Source organism: Humulus lupulus, chromosome 5 (genome assembly GCF_963169125.1).
Source record: "Humulus lupulus chromosome 5, drHumLupu1.1, whole genome shotgun sequence".
NCBI lineage: Eukaryota > Viridiplantae > Streptophyta > Magnoliopsida > Rosales > Cannabaceae > Humulus > Humulus lupulus.
In genome coordinates, this window is record NC_084797.1 from 187396168 (window position 1) to 187408827 (window position 12660).

Genomic DNA, 12660 nt, shown 5'->3' on the forward strand with positions numbered 1-12660 from the left:
GACTATCGACCAGAAGCACACCGCTTCGTCAGGGCTTAACTTTTAAATACGAGCAGTCTGGTCGTATAACTTGATTCATTTCCTTCTTAAACTGTAATCTTATAATAATTGCATTGAATATTTCTTCATTATGACCTTGATACGCGGTTATTAAGGAAAGATATGGCATGTTGGCCCATGTAACCCTCCTTAAGCCTATAAATATGCATGAAATAGCTCAAGGAAGGGACTCTTGATTCCTGAATCTTTTTGCTAAGATAGAGAAAAAGAGAGAGCTATAGTGCAATTATCCATCGTTTTATTGTATTTCTTCCAAGGTTTGTGAAACTCAAGAACTCTAGTTCTTTGATCACGGCTTTGAGATTCAATCTTAATAATAACACTAAGTGGACGTAGGCCATTACCATCTTTTGGGGCCGAACCACTATAAATCCTTGGTGCTTTCCTCTCTTCAATTGGATTATCTTTCTTACTTGTCATTTTATCTTTTGTTGTTTTATCGTTTGTTATATATTTGACTCCATGTCGTTGGCCAAATCGAGGGCTACATTCTGGTGCTTTCATTGAGAGTTTGACAAAGAACTGTGAAAAAATCTAATGGCGAAAACATCCAAGAAGACTGGACAAGCTGTTGGCGCTGCACCATCCCAACCTCCTCCCCCAAATGTGGCTGAGAATGAACCACATTTTGGAGTTCGATGAGGAGGAATTAGATTCTGAAACACTGAAGGCAACGCTAGGAGTGTTGCAAGATGAATTGGCTAATCTAAGGGCCAATTAAGAGAATGATGCGGAGACAATGGCGCTGCAGTAAAGAGAAATAGAACGCCAGCGCCAAGAGCTGAGTGAGCGGCAGGCGGAAATGGATCGTCGACAGAGGGATGCCATGGCCGCCCTTAAAGCAGCCATTCAATTGGCTAGGAGTCAGGCTGTGCCAGCCTCCCAGCCAAATCAGCCACCAAATGCACCACCTCAAAGAGGTCCCAATCCAAGCCCTTCGCTCCAGCCAACAAGCCCTCAAAGGCCGGAGTAGCTGCCTATGGATCAGGATGATGTCCCACCTAGGGATCCTGAGCAGCAGCCTCCATCCCAGGCTGGTCGAGGCAATCCCCAGCGCCTGAGGCAGAACAGGGCAGGGCAGCTACCCCGCAGCCCTAGACGCCCAGGGGATGAAGAGACGAATCTACCGAGCAGGGGGCAGCGTCCTTCTGCCAGCAGGAGGAACACCGAGTCAGGCTCTGCAGTCAAGGGTCCCCCACAGCATAACAATGCACGGGGACCCAACGACCAGTGCAGGCCTCCCCCTGACGCTCGGGAAACCCCAGCTTAAGGTGGGAATTGCTACAATGTCATGTCGTTCGGACTCAAGAATGTTGGAGCCACTTACCAGTGACTCATAAACATGATGTTCTTCGAAAAAAATAGGCAATAACATGGAAGTTTATGTTGACGATATGTTAGTTAAATCTCAACATAACAATAACCATATGAACGACCTTGAAGAATGCTTCGCCGTGTTACAGAGGTATAACATGAAGCTCAACCCTCAGAAGTGATCTTTCGGAGTATCTTCGGGAAAATTCCTAGGCTTCATTGTAAATTCCCGGGGAATAGAAGCAAATCCAGACAAGATCCAGGCTCTGATTGATATGCCCTCACCTCAAAAGCATAAGGATGTCCAAAGTTTGACTGGAAGGATGGCGACACTAAGTAGGTTTATCTCGAAATCTACAGACCATTGTCTTCCAATTTTCAACCTTCTGAGGGGGGCAAGAAGTTCGAGTGGACAGAATAATGCGAGTTAGCTTTTCAGGAGCTCAAGAAGCACCTCGTGGAACCCCCTTTCTTGTCGAAACCCATCACCGGAGAAGTTATGTACCTGTACCTTGCTACGACCGAGCACGCTATCAGCGTCCTACTCGTTCGAGAAGAACAGAAAGTGCAAAGGCATGTGTACTATGTAAGCAAAAGGTTGCTGGGGGCAGAATCGAGATACCCCTTGATGGAGAAGTTGGCTCTCAGCCTAATCCACTCATCTCGAAAGCTCCGATCTTACTTCCAGGCGCACCCCTCCATGTATTGACCGATCAACCACTAAGACAAGTCTTATCCAAGCCAGAAGCCTCAGGTCGGCTACTAAAATGGGTTGTTGAACTCAAAAAATTCAAGATCACTTATCATCCGAGGACGACCATAAGAGGACAGGCCCTGGCAGACTTCATAGTGGAATGCACTAGAGTGACTAACGATGAAGTTATAACCCCAGCCCACGAGCTGTGGAAACTTTATGTTGACGGGTCTTCCAATGAAAATGGATTAGGGGTAGGTGTAATTCTAATCACCCCAACAGGAAGTCGATTTCACTCCTCTTTGAGATATGACTTCGAAGCGTCAAATAACGAAGCTGAATATGAAGCTCTGCTGGCAGGACTTCGTATAGCCAAGGAACTCAAGGCCAAAGCGATACATTGCTACAATGACTCCCAGTTGGTGGTTAATCAAATTTTAGGGGAGTATCAGGCTCGTGGGACGAGAATGGCTGCGTATTTAGAAAAGGCAAAAGTAGCACTCGAGCATTTTCGAGTTCTACACGATAGAACAGGTCCCCTAAGAACAAAACTCAAACGCAGATGCCTTAGCCAGGCTCGCTACATCCACCGAGGTCGATGAGTTGAATATCGTGTCAATCAAACATCTAACGACACCCAGTATAACCGAGCCAGAGCAGGAAGATGTTTGCATGATAAATTCTGAGCCAACCTGGATGACCCCGATAGTTGAATACCTTATGGCCGACATTCTCCCAGAAGAACGGACCAAGGCTCGAAAACTGATGTATCAGGTCCCCAGGTACACCATTATAGATGGAAGGCTATATAGAAGAGGATACTCCATGCCGTTACTCCGATGTGTGACTCCACCCAAGGCTAAGAAAATCATAAAATAAATTCCCGAAGGATTCTATGGAGACCACACTGGGGGGCATAGCCTGTCCAAGAAAATCATACGCGGGGTACTTTTGGCCTACCATCAAGGCAGATTCGTTCGATTACGTCAAGAAATGCGACAAGTGCCAACGGTTCGCAACAATCCCTCGAGCTCCACCCTCCGAGCTAACTATGATGACCTCCCCGTGGCCATTTGCGGTCTGGGGAATCGACCTCATAGGCTCATTGCCAACTGGCAAAGGCAGAGTGAAGTACGCAGTAGTGGTCGTAGATTACTTCACGAAGTGGACCGAAGCCGAACCCCTGGCAACAATCACCTCGAAGAAAGTCTTGGACTTTGTGGTAAAGAACATCATATGCCGATATGGGGTGCCAAGGAAGATTGTGTCCGATAATGGTACTCAATTCAACAGCGATCTATTTACTAACTTTTGTGAAAAAAAAATGGGATAATAAAGAGCTTCTCCTCTGTGGCCCATCCCCAGGAGAATGGCCAGGTCGAAGCTATGAATAAAACCCTAAAGAGTTCGCTGAAGAAAAAGTTGGAAGAAGCTAAAGGGGAATGGCCCGAAGAATTGCCCCAAGTTCTTTGGGCATATCGAACCACGGCCCGTACTTCAACAGGACATACCCCATTTTCTCTGGAATATGGTTGCGAGGCTATGATGCCAATTGAGGTTGAAATTCCCACAATTCGTGCTCTTGCTTATTATCAAGCCTCGAACCAATCTCAGCTTGAAGTAAGTCTGGACCTGATTGAAGAAAAAAGGAATGAAACCCAGCTAGAGCTACCCGGTATTTGAATAAAAGGGTTCGAGATAGAAAATTCAATGTGGGGGATTTGGTGTTGAGGCGTGTATTCTTGGCGACACGGGATCCAGCGGCTGGCGTGCTCGGGCCTAATTGGGAAGGACCTTATCAAATCGAATCAGTTATCCGACCTGGCATATACAAGTTGGCAAGATTTAATGGGAGTTTGGTACCGCGAGCATGGAATGGCGAACATCTACGACCTTACTATCAATAGTGTAGGAATGATGTCACCTGTAACCATGCCTGTTAATCTTTACTATATTCTGGTTAATAAATTATTCGAATAAAGTTTGATTTCATTTTAATATGTTGTATTTTTTGCAATCTATCTTAATTAAATAACCTATGGTCACACTCATAGGATATTAAGGGGGCATTAGTGGTACATATACCATCAGCTTGAAAAAATGAAATAGCATATACGAAAGCCATACAAGCATTTGGATATAACCAAATGCGTGAGCTAAGATAGTTTGGACATAACCAAACTATCAAAAACATATAAGTGTTTGGACATAACCAAACACGCGAGCTAAGTAAGTCCGGACATAACAAAATTATCAAAGGATAAAAGTGTTTGGATGTAACCAAATATGCGAACCGGATCAAAAATATAAGTGTATGGATTACAAACCAAACACGACCTTAAAATAGGTTTGGAACAAACCAGCTAAAACTAATCGACAGTAAGTTGGAACATAAACCCACTTCGCGTTAAGTCGAGATCGAGGCTGGAATATCTTGCAAAACGATAGTTTCAACCTCATAACCTCGAGGAGCTACCCGAGGATGAGGAAAAGTAACTAAAAAGTAAGATATAACTAAACCACTAACGTTACGCGCCATACAAGTACCTTCGGGTGCATGGTAAAAGTAATCTCTGACCTTGACAAAATAACGAGATCGAATGCGGATATTTCAAGCAAAACTGTGCATGAATGCATTGAACCTCGGGCTTAAATCCCCCATATGTTTGTATGCATAAACAGACATATAAGACACTTTAATATAAAATGCGTAAAACATTTCGACATAAGAAATGTAAGGCAAGTATAATAAATCAAAGTCAAAAATGGTATCACAAATATCATTAGTATGAGCTCGAAAATAGCTCATAAGAAGGCAGCTCTTTCACGAATTGTAACATTGTCTTAGCCCTAGGGGCACAAAAAGCAAACAACCAAACACAAAAACTATTACAAGGTATTCAAAAGGACACAACCCCGAAGCAAGATCTAGGAAGAAGGAAAATTTTCCTTAGCCTTCTCAGCATCCTCCTCCTTATCAAGCCGAGCTTGCCATTTAGCCACAAATTCTACCTCAAAAGAGCCTAAGAAGCTGGTGTCGAGGTCGACATTATTGGCCCAGATTCTGTACATGGCCAGGTCAATCGCCCAATCCTTCTTCTCCTTAAACTCTGCAAGAAGACGAGCTTTTTCTCCCTCCATGATTTCGAAAGTGGCGGCCTTCTCTTCCTCAAGCTTGGCATTGATCTTCTCAAGCTCCGCAACCCAGGCACTCATCTTCTCAAGCTCTGCAACCCGGGCCTTCAGCTCCTCGAGCTCGATTGTCTTGGCCTTTAGCTGTTCAGCTTCAGCCTCCATCTTTGCCTTTGTGACCCTGAGCTCATCACTGAGCTTGAGTTGGAGATCCTTCGACTCCTGAGAAAAAGACATACTCGAGTGGACCTCATTATTCAACTTATAGTTAAGTTGAGCCGAGACAGCAAGAGTCTGACATACAAAGAATCAAATTAGAATATGAATTAAGTATAAAAATAGCTAATAGCTAGATGAGAAAGATTACTGCAGCAGTGAGCTCGATGCTCTTCTCATAAAGAGTGTTGCAGTCTCGAGAATTATTCAAGAACTGCCAATGAGGGGCGTCGAAGCTACCAAAACTCTGGCCCACCCGAGACAGAACGTCCGAGCCAAGCGTAGCCCCGTGAGGTCTAGCTGCGTTATCAATTACATACTCATCGACGTGAGTAGAAATTGAAAGCAGATGTGTTTTGGAGGCTGAGGGTTTTTTCAGAGGTGGGCCAAGCGTGGATTCGACCCTGGTCGAAGGAGGAGCGAGAGGCAAGGTCGTAGACGACGCCTCGACCTGAGGAGTTGGATTCACATATGGGCTCGGAGCAACTAGAGTTGGTGGAGGAGGTGTCTTCTCAATCCTCTTAAGGACCTTAGCAGGTCGGTCTGACCTCCGCGACCCCCTCGGGCGCTTACTCCTTTGGGCTCCGCCGCCGGCAAGTACGTTGTCAAGGTCGGAATCCATGTCATCTGCACATTCACATTGCTTTATGAGATATTCCAAAACAAAAAAAAGGTTAGAATGAAAAGACAAGCGGAAAGAAACCTAACTGGAACTCTCGCCCGAGCTCGTGCTCGGCGACGATGTAATTCCCCCATCTTCAGAAGAGGCAGGGGGAGTACCTTCCGTATAAGTGGAAGTCAACCTCGAAAGGTCTCTTTAGTCATTTGTCCCGTATTGAATGGCTATTCCGTCCCATACTTCGTTCAGACTATACATTGTGTCATACTTCCCGAGCCAACTATCGAACCTATGTACCCTTTCATCTACCCAAATCCATACATAGAAATGGTCCCTATCATCCTTGCATAATATTAATCTATCAGAATTATACTTTAGTAATGAAGGAGACCACAAATCCGAGCTAAGGATGATTGTACCTCTGTCACTCGAGCTTGAGGCTTCATCGTTAGCCTCGTTCCCCGATTGCGGGCTCCTGTGACGACGAGTTGGAGATGGAGGCTTAACATTTTTCCTCGAGGGGAGGTTGCCGGTTGGGAGAGGCACTAGCTCCCACTAGGTATACTTTTTATTGGACCAGTCAAATGTGGACTGATCCCCCTCCAAGAGGTCGCAGGCTCGGAGCTTGTCTTCATGGAGGAGATAGGAGAGGGACCTCCTGCCATAAGGAAGTCAGAGTAAAGCCTCATTGTGCTTTGTCATCTCCTTGGAGGGGGTGGGACGACGGTAGTTGGCTGGAAAATGAACGTATTATGACTAAGCGTGAGCTGAAACAAAAACTCGAGCACAAAAAAGAAATAATTTTTAAATACTTACGAATTCTCCTGAACGAATAATATCGAGATAGAGCTAGGCAATCTGTCCAGAAGAAGGCCTTCTTAAAGTCCGGAGGATGGTTGGGAAGATCCTCGAAGATCTTCTTCTCCTTGGGATAGCTCGAGAGGTAATAGAATCTGTTTCATCCCCGAGCTCGGGAGGGATTGCTTTTCAGACAAAAGAGATATAAGATCTCTTCAGGTGAAGGTCCTTCCCATTTCAGCTCGTGGTAAAGTGACCTCAGGGCAGACAGATGCTTGTAAGAATTAGTGTTGAGCTGGAAGGGAGCCAGCCCAACGAAATCCAAGAAGCCTATAAAAAAGGACTTCAAAGGTAGTACATCCCCCGCCTTCATGTGCTCCTGGCTCCAAGTTGTATACCTCAGCTTGCTGTCAGGATTCCCATCTCCCAGAGCACGGAAACTTCGTTCATGGGAGGTCGGAGCTCGACACCTCAGTGAGCCTGACAGTCCAATGTTGTGAAGGGATAGAATGTCAGAGATCTGCCCTAATGATGAGATCGGGCTCCAGTAGTGCTCGGCCTCAAAAAATTCCCTTCTCAGGGTAGGTACGGAGGTTGGCTGCGAGGTAGAAGGTTCCCCCATCAGCGAGAACTAGAGATCACCCGGCTTGAAAGCAACTGTCACCCTGAGCGTAGGTTCAAAGGGGATTGGTCTAGGCTCGGGGTCTGGATCTGGATAGAGGATGACTCTTAGTTTTTTCCTTTTTCCTTCTTTGACCTCGTCTATCTAACATTGAAAGTGATCTCGAATGTCCTCTTGTTCACACCTCAGTTCATGCTCCCAGATCAAGCGTTGGTTCCGAGTGAAAGGAGACTCCGGGCTCGGAGTCACTTGTGTATAAGGAATCGCGAGCTTTGACCCCCTCCACTTTCCTGAGTTCTGTGGCATCTAACAAGAAAGCAAAAGGGTGAGGGCCAAGCGAACAGGAAGTAATGAAAAAACTAGAAGACCTAAGCTCGAATGATTGAGGTTACACGGAAAACTCGATCCAAAGGACGAGGCCAGTCTCAGGGCGTGCATTCCACCGAAGGAAAGGAAGGTGGATTTGTCAGTGGAGATCCCGATATATCAGGGAAAAAAGGTGGCGGTTACTCAAAAGATGATATTTTTGGGAAACATGCAATTCCTAAAGCCCTAATTTTGTACCCAATATCTTGGTGTGCAAAGATATGTCATCCGAAATTCAAAAACTCAGTAAAAGAACCATATTTGGGTCTTTCACACATGATCTGGGTTTGGAACCCATGATGTTAGAACTTAAGTCTAATATTTGTCAGTAGAAACATTCTAGTGCGTTAAACAAATGAGTGGACAAACGGTGCAACAACATAAGCGCGCATGAAAATAATGCATATATACAGACATATAGAGCCTTGAACAGAAAACTTACACAATATGATCGGCGGAAACAGAGAGATTGATGATTGTATAAGCAGTTGCAAAAACGATCTCACAGAATCAAAGATGCCAACGTTGCTTTGTCTTCTCAGCTTGGAGAACATGCAAGAACTGGGCAAAGAAGTTTTTGGTTTTTTCTCTCTGAGAAATTGAATGTACAAGAAAAATGGGGAAGACGAGTGGGGATATATTTATAGGCCCCCGGGAATGTTAAGAGTCGAATTAATCTGGGCCATTGGCCAGATTCCGTATCAGATCTGACGGTCAGGGTCAAATGAAATGATAATACCATAAAGATGGTAAGCGAACGAATGTGGGCAGAGTTTCAAGGCACTCAAGTACTTTGGTTGGCTAATACCCAACTGACGCGTGTCCACACTCGAGTATATTATGGTACGGTTCCCCATGGGAGTAGTTCAAAAGTTTCCTTCTCATAGGATTCGAACTAATACTTTTGAGGGGGCAAACTGTTACACCCAGATTTTGAGACCAGAGATTATGGCCTCGAAATACTGGATTCGTCAGGTATGAGCTCGAAATATATGAAACACATTGCATGGTCCAGTTTTAAAACCTCCGAAGTAATATGGAAAACTCGAAGACGTAACCTTGGGATTCTTTCTAGGCTCGAAATGGCATGACATCGGGATACGTCCGCTATTGGGTGCCTTCGGATTGAGCAACCTGAGCTTAAGAAGTGCAAGCTCGAGTGTGATAGCCTCGATAGTGTTTATCTGGTCCGAGCAGGTCTTGGAGTAAGATGACAAGTTCGTGACAAGTCCGTAAGTCTTGACAGTCACGAGGCCGGTCGCTGGTCTTGAAGATTCAATGAGTCACCTAAGATAGCCTGTTGTGTATGTGTGAACATATTTATTGTTGTAAAACCCCAACATTAAGGGGATATTATTTAGTTTGTTATTCATTCCCGGGTCTTCAGGGGACGTTTCCTTGTATATAGAAGATATAGCATTTAATGTCATTATTTTAAATTGATATACAGAATATCTTCCCGAAATATGTGGGAACGGACTCTGTAACCTTCCCTATAAATAGAGAAGGAAGGACCATTTGAAAGGGAGAATCTGAGATCTTGAGAGAAAAATCTGGGTAATTCATCCTTGAAGAATTTCTAGAAAACTCCGAATCTTAATAATACAGACTCGTGGACTAGGCAGATTTAACTGCTAAACCACGTAAAAAATCTTCTTGTTCCTCTTTACTATTCGTTCGCACCGTAGTTTATATTGTTTAATTGCTCTGCAATTTAAGTTGACGAAAAACGGCATCAACAGCTTCTATTTCAAAATATTAACCACACATTTAATCAATATTTTTGTTACATACAAGAACCCTAGATTGTGCTCATGCCGAAATCACCTCATCAAATACATACACAAATAAATGATGAGAATCAACTAAAAATTTTACATACATAATTGAGATTATGGAGAGGATAATAACCATACACACATATGCATACAAGAACCCTATCATGCTTATCACAAGTTTCAGATATGTGAGACCTCAAAATCAAAACAACAACTAACACTAGGTTCTTCCTCACCTTGAGCACAACATTGTCGAAACCTATAGTATCCCATCCCCTTGATTGCTAGTCTCCAAACACCTTAACATATTCACCATGTCATTATTTCATAAAAAGATCAAACTCTCATCTAGAAAACATAAGAGGTCTAAAAGTCAAACACCTCCCTATATATTTTTGTGAAATTCAAACCTATCATCCCCATGAATTTCACCATGCGTTGAATCAAGAAGAAGAAGAAGAATAAAAGATTAAATCATGAACCTCAAACCCATTACCTTAAGACCTCAAACCTTGACCTCTTCTTCCTTCTCTTCCCATTCTTCGCTCTTACGTGTTCTCCATCCCCCCCCCCCCCCCCTCTCTCTCTCTCTAAGTGTTTCAGCAGCCACACATTGAGCATCCATGCTCAAATTTTTCTTTTTAAACCCTATAATGGCTGAACCCTAGCTCCAATTGGAAAAGGGAACTTTCCCAAACTAAAATCCCATTATTTTTTCCTTTGAATTAAAGTGAAATAAATAAAAAGATGTCAACCTAGCTAAATAAGGAAAAAATTCCTCTCCTTAGTCTTCCCTTCCCACACGCCTACACCTTTCTATCTCTCCTCTTGCTTTAGCTTCATTTTCTCTATGTGAACACTACCTTTCTAAAATTTCTTACTTATGATAGGATTCCTTATATATGGAAACATCCTTATTCCCACAATTTAGTCTAGGTTCAAGTCTGTTTACTTGCATGCTTACCATGCTTGTCATGCACTTGCACACACACACCCATGCATGCTCTTTTACTTACCATGCACTCACACACACAATCAAGCACACTTGCACTCAAGCACCAAAATAATTAAATAAAAAAAATTAAACTAAATCAAACAATTATTCACTTAACATTTGAATAAATAAAATAAAAAGATTAATTAAACAAAATAAAATATAAAAAAATGGTGCGCTATAGAAATCCTTCGCGATTAAAAAATAACTAGGCCAGAGAGTTTCCTGTGGACCCTGGAACAATCGAGCTACTCAAAGAGTACCTTGGAACAATAACCCATAACCTGTGAGGCCTTCTCCAAATAGTGAGAGACTCCCATTGTCTCCAATTTGACATCCTCCATCTCCTATAAGGCATCCATCGCCAGTCAGATCATCCCACAAAAGAAGGAGCATCTTCAAGGAGTAAGACGAGCCATTGAAGGAATACCATAAAGGCCAGCGAGGAGCGCACGTGCGGATAGAAATCCTAGACATGGACCTGGACAAATGAGTGGTCATGAAGCTCCACTAGGAGAAATTGTTGGGACTAGAAAGACGAGGCAGCTTCAGCAAATAAGAAGTCAAATGTTTAGGTCCCGGGCCACGAGGATAAGAATACACGTCAAAAACCCACCTCCAAACAATGCTTAGCAATAACAACAACAACGAACTATGAGTTTTCCTGAGGATAGTTAATAAGCCGAACCCAGACTTGAGGGCACACTTAAATGCCCAGCGAGAAGATCCTATACCACCAGTATATGGGAATAGGATCAATTTACTCAAGGAGCAATTCAGACTTCTACGAGAAGGAAAGAAGAAAGAGAAAGCCTATGACTCGGATGAGCTCGAACCCTTTGCTCCGCACATATCGAGCACACTCTTCCCCCATGGGTTTAAAATAACTGACGTAGCACCTTATGATGTCAATATTGATCCAGAAAGACACATAAGTACTTTTAACACAGTGATGAAGGTAAGCAATATGAGGCTCGAGCTTTGATGCATGTTATTTCCCACCACTCTTAAGGGGGAAACAAAGAGATGGTTTGACAATTTCTGTAGACACTCAATCTTGTCATGGGAACAATTGTCTAAGGATTTTAAAAAGGAATTTTGAGTTGCACAAAGTATTAAACCTGAGGCTATTTCTCTGGCCAACATAAAGCAGGAACCTAGAGAGTCTCTCAAGAGTATATTGGGAGGTCCAATATTGAGGCTGCTAGAGCTTGGGATGTTGATGACAGTAGCCACTTGATGGCTATACAAGTTGGAATTACACCTGGAAGTGCCTTCTGGGAAGACGTGCTAAGGAAACCAGCTTGAACAATTATGGAGTTTACTAAATGAGCTCAAAGATTTATTAACATAGAGGATGCCAAGTCAGCATTATAGTTAACGACGACAAATATAAATGCAACTACAATCACGAGCTCAGTTGCTCCAGCAGTCATACCTCATTCCAATGATAACACTACTAAAAGGAAAAAGAACGAAGGGAATGTTCTCGATGTGGAAGGGAGTATGAAGAAAAAAAAAGGTGAGAAGTACATTTCCATATATACTATTTATACTAAGTTAACAGAGTCTTGGGAAATCATCCATGTGGCAAATGAAAACCAGGTCCCGTTTAGGCGATCTGAACTAATGTGCAACCAACGAGCCAAAAGGGACCAAAACAAGTACTATAGGTTCCATAGAGACATAGGCCATTGCACCGAGGAAAGTAGGCAGCTCAAGGACGAGATCAAAAATTTGATCTCATGTGGTTATCTCGGATAGTATGTCCGAAACAGAACGAATAACCAAGGACAAGCCCAACATAACCAAAGGGAAGCACATACTCAACTCACAGCACCACCATCTCGGGAAGATAACCGGTCACCTCCAATAGATGGAGAATATGTAATAACTATCTATGGAGGGCCTCGTATAGCTTAAATGAGCAGAAATGCTCAAAAGAGGTATGTGTAGGAGCTGAAAATAGGGGACGATACCCCTTATGTTCTAGAGCCCCGAGCACCGTAGTTGCAAAGGGTTGAGTCCCAACCAATTACCTTCACCAAGGATGATGCGTCGCATGTC